Source organism: Tursiops truncatus, chromosome 11 (assembly GCF_011762595.2).
Source record: "Tursiops truncatus isolate mTurTru1 chromosome 11, mTurTru1.mat.Y, whole genome shotgun sequence".
NCBI classification, from domain to species: domain Eukaryota; kingdom Metazoa; phylum Chordata; class Mammalia; order Artiodactyla; family Delphinidae; genus Tursiops; species Tursiops truncatus.
The window spans coordinates 8,322,189-8,336,379 of NC_047044.1; the positions used below are offsets into that span (position 1 = coordinate 8,322,189).

Consider the following 14,191-nt stretch of genomic DNA (forward strand, 5'->3'; position numbering starts at 1 on the left):
CCACGCTTCTACCGCCTGCCTGGCCCCCAGCGCGGTTCTGAGGAGAAAGGAAGATGCCCAAGGGAAATCGCCATTTATTGAGGGCCAAGTGAGCCCCTTGCGCGAAAAGTGCAGTAAAAATGGATTTCAGCAAGCGCTGGAACTGAGACTCATAGACGCTGATGACTTGCTTACGGTCACCCAGCTAATAAATGGAGCCGCCCGACTTCAGATTCTGACTCTGAGCCATTACGCTGTGTAGTTCCCAGCATACACCGTGCCGGGTCACACCACTGGCTTGGTGAAGGCATTCCCCCGTCCTGGGACACCTCTCTCTGTCACTGCGTCTTACGTAAGGCCCAGATGGTCCCACTCTTCCCTCTGGTTGGCCACTAATAATAAAACCACTAACGTTTATGTAAGTTTCACTAGGCATCAGGCACTGTCCTGAGTGCTTACACATGGGATCCTCATTACATCCATGTGAGGATACTGAGTTGTTAAGGTACTATTAAATGAAATAATATACTACTCTCCAATGCAGAGTAAGTGCTCAGTAAATGCTCGCCATTATTATGATCCCCATCTTGCAGATGACAAAGCGAAGGCATGGGTAGGTTGACTGTCTTGAGATTGCTCATGTAGAAGGGCAAGAGCTAGGAGTTAAGTGCAGGGGGATAGGCTCCAGGCTCCTGGTTCTTACCAGATTCAAAGGTACTCTTTCCTTTGTGCTACAGTAGCAGGTCCTATACTGCTTTGAAATTACCTGTTTCTGAGTGTCTCACTATGAAGGGAGGTCCATTTTGAATTCTCAGCTTCTTTGCTGAGGTGAATGGCCCCTTTCCCAGTAACCATAATACTTCAGGAATATTAAAAGCTGCTGATTAGATCTCAAGACTTCCAAGATCTTGTCTTTGACAATAACTTTTTTTCCTGTCACCTTTCCATTCCTGCTTTAAAATTTTCACGATTTACTCAAGAACTCATGGACCACCCCTGTAAGTGTTCTCCCTCCCCACCTCTGGGATTTCATATAGGTCTCTCATAACTCTCACCAGAGTTCAGTGTTGTTGGCCTTTCCCATCAATGGCAAACTCGGTGCAGGTGGAGATCATGCCTGCCTTGGTCCCCCGTATCCCTGGCAGGTGGATCCCGCACAGGACCTAACGTAGTGTAGGTGCTCAGTAAATGTTCGCTTGGTGAATGAATGCTGCCCAAAGGAGCCTAGCGCACAAAGGGAAACAAGGCCCACAGTCGCCAAGATACAAGTTATATCCTGACATTGCCGTTCCTCTTCCCCCAGCCTCTCACATCCTTCAGTGTCCTCATGCCATAGATCCTTCATGTCTCCACCTGGGCTTCAGAATTGTCAGAATGGACCGCAGCACCAATCCCAGAATACTGTGGCCATCAGAGAAGCCCATCAGCTACCTGGGCTTATCACCCACATCTTCTACCTCCCTCTGGAGCTGCAGAGGATTGCTTTTGGGGATGAGGGCAGACAATTCTGGAAAGAAGACGACTACTCCCTGCAACTTCCAGGGCTGTCATTGCTGTGCTGTGCTGAGTTTACTCTCCTTGCTTTCCACGGTGACTACTGCAAACTACTGTCTCCTCAGTTTTCCAGCCTCTCTCCTGGCTCTGCTCTACTTTGCTGTTACTTTTCCTCCTCCAATAGGAGTTTCTGTCTCCAATCTCTTCATTCAGGAAAGGATCTTTCTCTTTCAATTATTTTATCGAATCTGTCCAGTTCTGCCTCCCTTTTTTTTTTTTTAAACGCACATATCTCTTCCACTATAGAAACACCTTCACTTGCTGTTACCCCCTTAACACAAAAGCTCTTTCTGGCCGCCTCTTCACCAACTGGCATTGATGTTACTAGCTGTGTGACTTGGGCGATTACTTATAATCTTTTGGCACTTGGGTCTTCTTACCTGTGAAATACGGCTCATGACCCGCAGGTGTAGACTGAGGAGCAAAGGCAGGTGACATAGATGCTGACATCCAGGCTCAGTGTCTGGGGCTCCTGTATTCAACACATTCGTCCCCCTCCCTTCTTTGTTCCTTAGCACCGTGACGCAGCTTCTGCCCTCTCGTCTCCTCTAAACTGCACTCTCATTGATCACCAGTAACTTCCTCTAATAATTCAGAAGTCCCTTTGCCATAATATGTTTGCCTATTTGCATAAAGAATCACTAATAAAGGCTACGTGGGGGTGGGTGGGGTGGACACGCAGGGAACGGGATAGGCCAGGTAACCGGGAGCAAGCTTCCCAACGTACATCTTTAAATCATTTTGATTTCTGAGTCAAGTAGTTTTCCTTTTTTCCTGTATTAAGTCATCCCTTTTGGCTGATTGAAATATTTAGCATTTTTGACAACCCCTCCCTCCTGCTTTGAAAACTAAAGTATACTGATTCTCCTCCCTTTCTGCCTGCTCTTTGACGATCCTTCCTTCTCACACTCCTGGAAAAGGAAGTGGTGGGAATTTCCTCAAGATTTAACCCACCTTTACTCCCCTTGGAAACCGCATGTCTGCAAGTCTTATCTTCTGAGTCCACAGGTTTCTCCAAATTTTTTTTTAAATGTAAATTTATTTATTTGGTTGTGTTGGGTCTTTGTTGCTGTGTGCTGGCTTTCTCTAGTTGCGGCAAGTGGGGTCTTCTCTTGTTGCGGAGCATGGGCTCTAGGCACACGGGCTTCAGTAGTTGTGGCTCGCGGGCTCTAAAGTGCAGGCTCAGTAGTTGTGGCGCACGGGCTTAGCTGCTCTGCGGCATGTGGGATCTTCCCAGACCAGGGCTTGAACCTGTGTCCCTTGCATTGGCAGGTGGATTCTTAACCACTGCGCCACCAGGGAGGTCCCCAAAATTTTGGTTCTTAATCTTCAAAGGCCACCTAGACACTTGCAGCTGGTTGTCAGTGTTATCTAAAGCAACATCTCTAAATCGGGAATTTTATTTATTTATTTATTTATAAACCTAATGAACCTAATATAGGGCAAGGTTATTTATTTTAAAAATATTTATTTATTTAGGCTGTGCTGGGTCTTACTTGCGGCACATGGGATGTTTTAGTTGCGGCATGCAGACTTCTTAGTTGCAGCATGTGGACTCTTAGTTGTGTCATGAGAACTCTTAGTTGCGGCATGCATGTGGGATCTAGGTCCCCGACCAGGGATCGAACCTGGGCCCCCTGAATTGGGAGCGTGGAGTGTTACCCACTGGACCACCAGGGAAGTCCCTAAATCGGGAATTTTACATCTATCCTTTTGTTTTTATTTCAGGCTTTTAAAATACCTAGTTTCTTAAATTCTGTTACTCATGAGGATCGTTCATTTCACAGTGGTGCCTAGTGTGTGCCAAGCATTGTACTAGGCACTGGGATATAGTGGTCAGCTGATGAGGCTTGAGTGGAGAGGGCAAAGGTGAAAAGAGAGGGAGGTAAATTTGGAGGCGCAGGTGGAAGGCAGACCACGGGAACCTGGTAGGAAATAAGGATATTTAGGGTTTTATTCTAAGTAATAGAAAACCACGAAAAGTGGTAGGCTGGAGGATGACTTCATCAGATTTATGTTTTGAAAAATATCTCAGCTCTTGTGTGTAGAATGGATTGGGGGTGGGGAACTGGAGTGAATGCCAAATGAGAAACCAGTTGGGCTAATGCAGTGGACTAGGTGAGACCTAGGGGTGTAGATGATCTAGCCTGGACAAAGGAAGTTAAGTGGCAGAGGAAATGAAGAAAAGGAAGAGATTAAGAGGTGCAATCAATCCAGCTTGGTGATGGGTTAGTTATGGGGAGTAAGGAAGGGGGCAGACTCAACTGATCCTCCTAGGTCTCTAGGTTTTATTGCTAAAAGGCTAGCAATGCCATTTACCATGGGGTGGGAGGAGGGACAAGCAGGCAGGATGGACTTCTCTTTTGGGTTTATTGAGTTTGCAGAGCCATTAAGATATCCAGGTGTTTCAAAATGTTGAGCAGAAAATTACATCTACAAGTCTAGAGCCCAGTGGTAAGGGTTGGAAATATAAATTTAGCAGCCGTAGCACACAGATGGTAATTAAAGCCATAGGGGTTTTAGGCGCTCGAGCTGGAGAACACGGAAAAGAATTCTGCCCTTTCTGGTGCTTACATTCCAGTGAGGGAGATGGATAATAATGACTAAACAAGATAATTTTAAAAAGTGGTTAAGTTCTGTGAACAAAATATAGCAGGACAAGAGCATAGAGTAGCTTAGGGTGGGGATGGGGGTGACAGTTTATCACGTGAAGAGAGAACGAAGAATGGGGAGTTAAGGGCTTCCCTGGTGGCGCAGTGGTTGAGAGTCCGCCTGCCGATGCAGGGGACACGGGTTCGTGCCCCGGCCCGGGAAGATCCCACATGCCGCGGAGCGGCTGGGCCTGTGAGCCATGGCCGCTGGGCCTGCGCGTCCGGAGGCTGTGCTCCACAACGGGAGAGGCCACAACAGTGAGGGGCCCGTGTACCACGAAAAAAAAAAAAGAAAAAGAATGGGAAGTTAAAAGTAGCCAAGTGGGCAGGAAGGGAAAGGATCTCAAGCACTGGAGGAACCAGCACTTGAAGGGGGAGCACCTCACTTGATTACAGTTTGGAAGCAGCAATTTTGGGGGAAATTCTTCTGATACCTCTAATTTTCTCCACATATCAGCGGACACAGGATGCTTGCTGGCAGTGTCAAGGTCTCATTGCTGGTTGGCTATACAGTAGATTTACAGGCGTCCTTATTTGCCCCGCAGTGACTTTTTCCCCCAAATGGTGCTGCTTTTGGTTGCTGGTGGAAAATAGAAAATAGGGTTTTTCCAAAGTGGGGATTTTAGCAACCATATTATTGAAATTATAGGCTATAAAATCTAAACTGGATTAGGAAGGAAATGAGGAAAAGGAGAGGACTGATGGAGTCGAAGAAAGTAAATCGGCCAGCGTCCTGGGATGGCTGATGAGGTCAAAATGAAGCCAAAGAGGAGGGGGAACCAGTTTGGGAGGACAGGAAGTCAAGGTCAAGGATGCTGAAATTAGTGATTCTGGAGGGGAGCAATTTGGTGTGAGTATGGGCACGTGTGGCCAGGGTGACTGGGGGAAGGAGTGCAGAAAGCTGGCAGTTAGGATGGATTTTCCAAGTGGATGCTGAAGTCACCTAAGGTGACAGCAGAGCCCGCAGCGGTGAAGAGGGCTGAGTCAGAGGCTAAAGTCTTGACAACCATCTTCAGTTCTAAAACACACCCCCCCTTAGACGTTTATGCATTTTTTAAATATCCAAAATTTAAAATAAAGTCTTTGGTGATAAAGGTCTTCATAGGTTTTGCTATGATCTCAATTCCACAAATACAGCACTTACTTGATATAGGTAGGCCTGCAAGGTGTTTTTGACATCTAGTTCACCTCTCCTGACCTCACATTTCCTGGTGTTACTTATTTTATGATAAGAATTGGATGGTATATAGCCTACCACTTTGTACAGCAGACTTGCTTAAGACCATTTTCTTAGAATTCCAGGTGTCTTTCAGCCCAGGCATTTTGGCGTGACAACTTTGGAATCCAATCTGGGTTCCTAGCATGGTGACTGAAGCAAGTTTCTATTAAGTGATGAATATTTACATGGTATGCTTAGAGCAGTGCCCTAATGTAAATATTATAGGAAGCAATCAGTCAGTGTTATCTACTAGTAGCTGATTAAGTTATGCTGAACGGCAGTTCCTCATGAAATGGGTTTGCCACTATCTATTTCACACAGCATTCTGAGAATGAAGTCAGACACGACACTACCTGGGAATTACTAAGTCTTAGTTTCCTTCCATTGCTCCCCTTTGCCCTTCTAGCGCTGTTGCATGCTCACATGTCTAACGAGTCTCTAGCAGCTAACAATAAGTAAGAAAGTGTTCAGATGGGAACAAGCTGGCTTTCAGGGTAAGGCTCTCCCGCTCCCCCACAGTGGTGAGCACCGGAAGCAAGGCGGGGGCGCCGGCAGGTGGCTTCGTGGACAGAGCTGGCACGCTGTCACCTTCCCGGGCTGCAGCAGAGCCCTGGCAGGCATCATCCCTCTGCCCTCCTCCGCTCTGTAGTGTCTTCGCTCCAGATGCACATGAGGCTCAAACGGGATGACAACGAAAGGTAGCAGGAGAACCTGAACTTCTTTCAGAGACTCTGAACCCGGCGGCGTGGCAGGCAGCAAGGAGCACACACCCACCAGCGGCTGGTCAACCTGACAACTCCGGCAACACAAACGTAACAAGACAAGATAGACAAAGTGGAGGCCCAGTCCAGATGCTGAATGTCAGACAGCGTTTATGTGTGGGGCAGGGCGAGGGAGTACAGTAGAAGAAATACAAACATCCAACAGACGAGCAAATTAAACTGGCTAATAAAACAGGAAACCACAATAAATGCTTAGCAGCCAAACACATTTATTAGTCTTTTTTCTTTTTTTTTTTCCAGGAACCCAAAAATATTTTGTAGTTATAATGTAAGCAACTGAGTTGCACATAATACAATCATATCTTTCCAAAATAAAATAAAATAAAAAACTAAACAAAAACAAAAATAAGCTGCTTAAAAGCCCAAAAAAACCCTTCAGAAAACTCATATATGCATTACATCATCTCTCAGTTTTAATGAAATGACGACGACTTAATTCCTTATTACTCAACCTGTCACAATCCAATAAAAGACCACCCTTTAGTTTTTTTTGTTTTTGACTTTTTTTTTGAAATCCAGCATGAGAAATACAGTACCTGCTATGGCAAAAAATACACATAAAATGCAACTTTTCAGCTTATTTGTACATTAGTAGAGTTTAACATTTTATTGTTTGTTTTTTAAGTGAACCAGTGATTTTAAGTACCACTATACTAAAAAAGTAAAATAAAATATAGAAAAGGGGGGCCCAGCCTGCCATGCAAGTGCACCTCTAAAGTGCCTAGTTTCTGTGTCCATGTAAAACCAGTCATATGAGGAGCAATTTCAACATATGGGAGTTTGATTAAACCTCTATGTTTAAGAGAAAAAAAAGAAAAGACAATGCCATAGCCTCCCTTTTCTCCCCTCAAACTTCCTTAAATCCCGTCATCCACTCTATGGCCCACCAGTAGAGAGAAAAGAAAGCCACCAAAATAACATTGTAAAAGCTATTTCAAGTATAAGAAAAACAAAACACTTCTAGGTAACTTGCAGAGAGCATCAAAATTGTGCAGCTATTTAGTCATGTTTACAGGTTTTGTTTCTGCGGACAGTGTTTCAGATGAGAGGATTTTTGCTGTACCTTCCTGTTACCTGTTTGTGTGCAAAGTTGGAAAGCTGCCTTTGAAAGATCCAGCCTCTTTCTGATGCCCTTCTCTGCACCTTCTGTGAAAGGGGGCAAGGAGAGAAGCGAAGGGAGGAGCCACACGTCCCAGGCCGTCAGGTGGCACTGCTCCGTCTCTCCTCTGCGCCATCCCCCAGGGCCCTCACTTCTCTTGTTCACCATCAGTGACCTAACTCTCATTGCAGAGATTCCCATATTCAGTTTCCTGATTTGGTAGGATGTATTTTACTATGTAAACATAGCCCCCTAGGATTATGGAACCCAAAGCAGCATATATATCTCCATCTAAATGGAGAAAGAGAAAATAGTCCAGAAACCTCTCCTCGGGTTGCTTCTGTTATCTGTTTTTGGTTACTCGAAACAGGGAGGGGTGGGGTGGGCACAGAGTAAGTCATAAGCAAATAGTGGAGCGTTAGGAGTGGGCATGGTTGAGCCGTTGCATCTGCTTATTTTTTTTCCTCTGGGAAGGGTTTTTTTGTTTTTTTAAAACCTGTTAAAAATGTTCCTGCACCTTAAGTCATACTGAGGTTAAGGCCAAGGGTGCAGAATCTTGTGCACGTGTCTCTGTGAGCACATTCATGGTGCATGCACCATTTTTTAGGTCTTCTGTGAGATCACTGGACACACTTTGGTCACTGGTGTGTGCAAAGGGTGGTGGGGGGGAGTGTCCCAGGACAGAAGTGCAGAGATCAGCAGAGCCCTTTGGGAGCATCGCAGAGGGACAGAAGGGCAGGAAAAACTCAGGAGGGACCAGAGGAAGGAGACTGATAGAAAAGGGCTTCCACACAAACAACAGAAATAAAATTCGCAGGTCGACAGCGCCCAGATCAGAAGGTGGGTGGTGGATATGCGTGCATTTATCATCAAGCTTCTTCCCTCAAAGGAAGTCGTCAGTAGACAAAGATCAGTGAGCCCAACCTAAAAAGGGCTTCCTGAAAGATACAGGGTTTATCTTTAAGATGGGGGGAGCTAGGCGGTTTGCGAAGAAGCTATTCAAAACGATCTATTCTGGTCCTGCCTCGTGAGCGGCCAAATCTAGGAGAGCAGTAGCTGACAGATCCCTACAAGCAGCACTCGTTATTTACCTCTCCCTAAAGTCAGCTTCAAGCCTTGTGGAGGGAGGGACACCTGAGGGTGCGCGGGCCTTTCAGGGAGGTTGCCTGCACGTCTCAGCTGACTCTCCTTCTAAGTAAGAAATCAATTCATTTCCAGAGCATCGCAAAGCGACACAGCTATGAATTCTACAGCACAAAATTGAAATGCCAGGGACTGATTCTCTTTATGATCTACAGAATGCTACTCAGTTACTCAAAGTGTGTGTGTGTGTGTGTGTGTGTGTGTGTGTGTGTGTGTGTTTGAACCAAGAAAGGCTGAGAACTCAAGGTCTCAGGAGAAAACATTCTGGAGTCCCTGGAGGGGATGGATCTTCTGGAAGAGAGAAATCCAGACACTCCCTACCCTGGAACTAGAGCTAGAATAGATGGCATCTATTCAGAGCAGGGTTTAAACACTGGTCTGTCGTCACTGTGTATGGGAGGCAATGGAGAGAACATCACCCCACAAATGCAAGTCCACTCCCCTGACCTGTTCTGCTTTCTCTTCTTAAACATGAAAGAATAAGATCTGAAACTTCTGATGGCTTTAAAAAAAGAAGTGGAAAACATCATATTTTAGGGTTACTTTCACAGCAAAGAAAAATTGTAAAAGTTATCCCGCTATCTACATGTTCATATTTTTCCAAGGATAACCCACCGATGTCAGAAAAGGAGGGGAGTTAAGGGTCTACACCGCAGGGGAAATGTACCTCGAGGTATTGTTTTGTGTTAGACAGCTGAAACGTCAGAATTTTATTTTTTTGTTTTCTTTTTTGTCTAAAGGCAATCTAACAGATTGGAACCCTGATGAGATCGTGCCTGTGCAGGCTTGCAGGGGCACGAGGAGACTGTGATCAAGTCTGTTACTAGTTACAGTACTGTGAACATCAACAGCAAAACTGCTGCAGGGAAACACTGGCTCCAGGCACGGCGGTCTCTTGCTTCCGATACTGTGTGTTGCCAGTAACGCCTAGACCAGAGCAATGCAAGGGCCACGACTGACTGCAGGAAGGATCAACAGAGGGATGCTGTCAGGACAAGTAGGAGGCTGTGGGCTTTCCCGTGTCAAACACCTCGCTGCTCACTAGCTACACACAGCTTAGTAACTGCAAGGGAAGCAGAGAGGTCACATATGGCGGAGGGGTAGTGGATAGGGGAGAGCTGCCCTGTTTGCCTGTCAAGCAACAGACCTCTTCCCCGTAGAGCAAGAAAGTTTCCTTACAATTAAATTCACTTAAAAATGAGAAAGAAAAATTAAAACGGAGCGAGGAGGAGGAGTTTTTTTTCTGAAATGACATAAAGATTAAGGTCAGCACGAGTGAGGCAAGGTTTCCTGAGCTGGAAAGGGTTTTGAGTTCAGGACAGGGTGAGCACTTTTTTCCGGAAAACACGGGGGCCTTCCGGGCCCTCCTGTTGCACCCAGCTGACACTGCACGGCTAGGATGGAGATCCCGTACCACACTGGTTGGTAGGGACTGCAGGCCCCCCAGGAAGTGCCAGGCCGGACTCACAGGTCTCTTTCTACCTCACTGGGCCGACCTTACCGCTTCTTACTCTCACTCCCCTTCCCTGCCAGCTTGAGGGGATACCATGGACACAGAAACTGTAGAACAAGGATACAAAGCTACTTCCTTCCCCTTTCTGCCCTCTCCTCCCACCCCCCCCCCTTTGCAGAATGCATAGTTACAATTCACACGTTACAAAGTAAAGAAGCAATGATGACCACATATGGGACCTTTTTTTTTTTTTGAAAAAAGAAAAATCCAACAACCTCTTCTTAAATTCAGTATCAAAATTCACATTTGCATAATAATACATTTCAAGGCCATTAGAGAGGAATGAGAGTGAAGCCCCGGAAGCTGCAGCATCTCTCCTCCCTGTGTCTTCCTGAATGAAGCTGAAGGAATCTTGCGGAGGGATTGTTTTCCTCTTTGGGGAGTTCTGAGGAATTATGGAAATGGCCCTTAGCATTCACTTGATTTCTCTTTAGAAAAGAGAGGGAGTGGGGAGAAGAGGTGGAATTGTTTAAAACAAACGTGAAACAAAGGAAGAGACACTGCAGATTTCTATGTTTAACTATAATAGTTCTGAAGAAATAAAATATGATTGCAGATTTTTCTCTTTTCTTTCACAAACACGTCAATCTTATCCTCTCAAAAGCCTTTTCCTCGTGTGTGATACCCTGTTTGCACAAACAGCAACGTTATGTGACTTCCATTTGGGAAAAGAATTGCCTTCTCAGGACACAGACTCAAAGGGTGGCAACGCGCCGCCTGCCGTGCGTGAGGCAGGAGGGAGAAAAGCTTCTCGACGTGCACGAGTGTGTCACAAGCATCACCATATTTCAATTCTCCAGTGCTTACGGGAAAACAAAGACTAAAACAGCCACAGCCACAGCCACACACGCACACACATAAACACGAAGAAGACTAGGCAATGCAGAGAGATTAAGTTCAACCTGCACTCTTGGACTAACCTGGTCTCTGTCATCTGTGCACCATCACCTCGTCATCCCCTCTCCCAAGTCCCGGAACCTCTCCCCCACGACTCTACACTGTGCAATTAAAACGCCCCGGGGTCGGTCCGGAGAAATGCCGACTTCCCTAAAGACCAAGCTGACCGTCTTTCTGTTTTATCCCAATGGGTAGGTTCTTCCTAAAACAGACGGTCTCTGAGCTCACAAAGGCACATTCAGAAATACTACACTTAAGTAAGTAATTCCTTGGACAAAATTAAAAGGGGGGGGGGGTAGGGGTGGTGTTTTAAACACATATATTTTAACTTATCCCGAAACGTCTGGCAAGAAGTGTCATGCTGAATGTATCACTTGGTGAAAAACTCTACTACCTTTAAAAGGTATGTAACTTCTTTAAGGGTTCCAAAGGTTTTTGCTCTGTTTTGTATAAACAGTCCACTTTTTCATTTTTGGCGAACACACGCAGGATATACTCTCTTCCTCTCCATAAAGCTCTGCTGTCAGGTTGGTCCTGCAGCGAAGTGGCTCCTGGCATCCCGTCACCTCTCACAACCCAGCCCTCCGAGGACTGTGCACGCCTTTCAGGACCCCAAGGAGAAGGACCGCCAGATGCAGTAAGAGGTCCAGGGAAGCGGGGGACCAGAAAGGAAGGAAAGCACTTCGCCCCACAACATCGGAAGCTACTCCACTGTTTCTCTTCTGCTGCTCACCAGCAGCAGCAAAGAGGACTTTCACTTTTTGAGAAAAACAATCCCAACTAATATTGGCTCAAAATGGATCAATTCCAATTGGGAATTTACTTTCAAAACTGATTTATATTTTGAAAGTGAAACTGAGGCACAAAGTGCTTTAGGGAAACACTATTTCTTTTCAATTTAAAACAGAACGCTTCTTGCCTCTTTCTGACCTTTCTCCTCCCATGAACAAAACAAGCGTTTGTCACAATGAAGAACCAACAGCTGAATTTTGCAGAGACCTTTTGCTCAGGGCAGTACCGTTTTTCCCGGTGTGCACAGTTGTCGTTAAAAACAAATTCAGGTGTACGGCTATCTGAAGAGGAAATTATTTAAATTCTGTGAGGCAAACACTGGCAGTTTCTATCACTTTTGCTATTTTATTTTGGTGATGGTTGGAGGTTATTGTAACAGACTGACAGTTTAAAAACCACTCAAAAAATAAACAAACAAAAAAAACCACTCAAATGTTTGAATACTTGGTAATTAGTCCAGATCGAGTCCGAGTGACCGTAAACATGAGGACGGTGTGGATGCCCAGCCGGTGGGGTGTAGCCCTGTTTCCTGACCGGTGTTCCCTTCACCATCCTGTGCATGTCTGTGGCCTCTTTCCTCTGCTGAAGCAGGCAGGGTCATTGCTCAATTTTAATTATGTTATTACTATGTTCATAGATTCTTGAAGTTGATAATTATTCCAAATGAAGAATGTGATGCCAGTACCTCCTTTGTCAAATTTCAGGTCAAGAAAACAACGCCATCATTGACAAATGGGGACCATCTCTGAAAATACACACACCTTTGGCACTGGCCATAAACCTACAGGCCTTATCACAGGGTGTGCACTAAATCTGGAAATAGAGATAATATTCTATGTTTTGTAATAGACTGATGATGTCCTTGACAACATTGTATACACCTGCCTGTTTCTAGACTGCTTGGACACCCTGTACTTGTGGATAAGAAAGCAGAGAGGCTGCGGTGCAGTTCTGCAGCTGAGGGGAAGGGCACTCCGTTTTCTGATTAACTGCTGAGGTTATACACATGGGCCAGACTATTTTCATCTGCACTATCGCATGCAGCCTTAGTTGTACACTCACGGGAGGGAAAACAATAAGATTTCTCTTTGTAGTAACACTAAGAAGTGTAGTTAATGTATAGACGTGAAGTGTGACAAAACTTGGCGAAACACTGGAGAAGAACAGGTTTGATTTCTTTTTTTTAACCAGCTAAAAATGTATCTCTACTCCTAAAGACCTTATAGATAAGTAAAAGAAAAAAACCCAAACTCAAAACAATAACCTAGAGTGTTGTATGCTGAATTTGAACTCTGAGGATGGGGGAAGAAGGGGACCTTTTCAACATAAAGACTCAATTGTTCCCTAATCTTAGAGATGGCTACTACAGCCAAGTCTGCTGCAAACATCCTGTTTACACAGCAGAGAACAGGCTTGGCCTAAGCATTCTGCTCAGCTCACAGACATCTTCATTCTGTTTAACAGTCAAGATGGCAGAATAGAAAAAATAAAACTAAAAAGTACGCAGCATCTGAGGTCGATATGGAATCTGGCTGTTAATCTTACAAAAACTGCCCCCCTCCCCCGCAAAAAGTGGTGAAAGTGAGAGTGAATACTTGCAACTAGTTAATAGCCTGTGAAATTTTAGTTGCTGCTAGCTATATTAATAACAGGTCTTCCAAATTCTTCGACAGTAATTTTTTTTTCTTTTCTTTCTTTCTGCATATCTTACACACGACATGTAACCCACAGGAACTTGGAAGAACCAACTGCTAACTTCTGCTACATTCACGTCAGAAGAGGTGGGAAAGTTCTTAGAACAGGAGCCACAGTAATAGAAAATCAAGTTGCTATAAATAAAACTGACTGAATGGCAATCAAGGCGTAATGTTGATTTACTGGGGGACACTGATGAAAGGATGTGCTTTGGAACCTTAACTTGCAGCACTGCTAAGTTAACTTCCGTGAATGTTGTAAATGAAAAATATCAAGGGCTGGGGACTTGGGGGATCAGAGATGCCACATGGACCATCCATTCCGTCACAGTGTCTAGGAGATCTGTACTTTTTTTTTAAACACCTAAAATTAGGTCATGGCACTGGATCTTAATTGCCAGGAGAGGTCTCCGGTCTGATGGAAGCCTTCCCTTCCCCTTCTAGTGCTTCTTTCCTTTTGGCTACTCGTGGTAGACAGAAACCAAGTTCATGATGTTTGAGAGTGGGATACCTCTGGCCACTAGTAATCAAGTGTTTAAAAAAAACAGGAAACTGGTAAGAATTGGAAACTCAAGTTTACATGATCAAAATGTTCATGAAGTAAATCCATGTAATGAGAGGTCACCAGCAAGCCCCTGTACCCATGCCAGAATGCAGTGGAAGAGAAGATGCTTCCGCCACATTTTCTAAGTGTACTGAAGCCATCTAACCTCTCAGCAGACATGGCTCTTGCCAAGGAATACCATGGAAAGAAAAGTTTTCCTCTTCCATTACATACTCACTATATCCTGTTCTTAGGTCACTGACAACCAAAAAAGCAAAGCTTCCAGCAACTGGTCAAGAAAAAGGGAGTTGATGGGAAAGGGAG

General features: G+C 45.0%; 1 protein-coding gene and 1 long non-coding RNA gene across 4 annotated transcripts in view; one reads left to right on the top strand and one right to left on the bottom strand.

Annotated features, from left to right (window-relative positions):
* The window catches only part of LOC117314157 (uncharacterized), a 13,473-nt gene extending 345 nt beyond the window's left edge, over nt 1-13,128 (top strand). Inside the window, exon 2 of one of the 3 annotated variants that reach the window (XR_012324175.1) lies at nt 9,168-13,128. This is a non-coding gene — a long non-coding RNA (uncharacterized lncRNA). Of the gene's footprint in view, nt 1-1,282; nt 6,535-9,167 lie in introns of those variants that run through there. The other 2 variants (XR_012324174.1, XR_004528827.2) reach the window with 2 other exon arrangements.
* The window catches only part of TNRC6B (trinucleotide repeat containing adaptor 6B), a 262,411-nt gene continuing 254,597 nt past the window's right edge, over nt 6,378-14,191 (bottom strand). Inside the window, exon 26 of the transcript XR_012324172.1 lies at nt 6,378-10,368. The gene's annotated coding sequence lies outside the window, so the exon portion shown is untranslated. The remainder of the gene's footprint in view (nt 10,369-14,191) is intronic.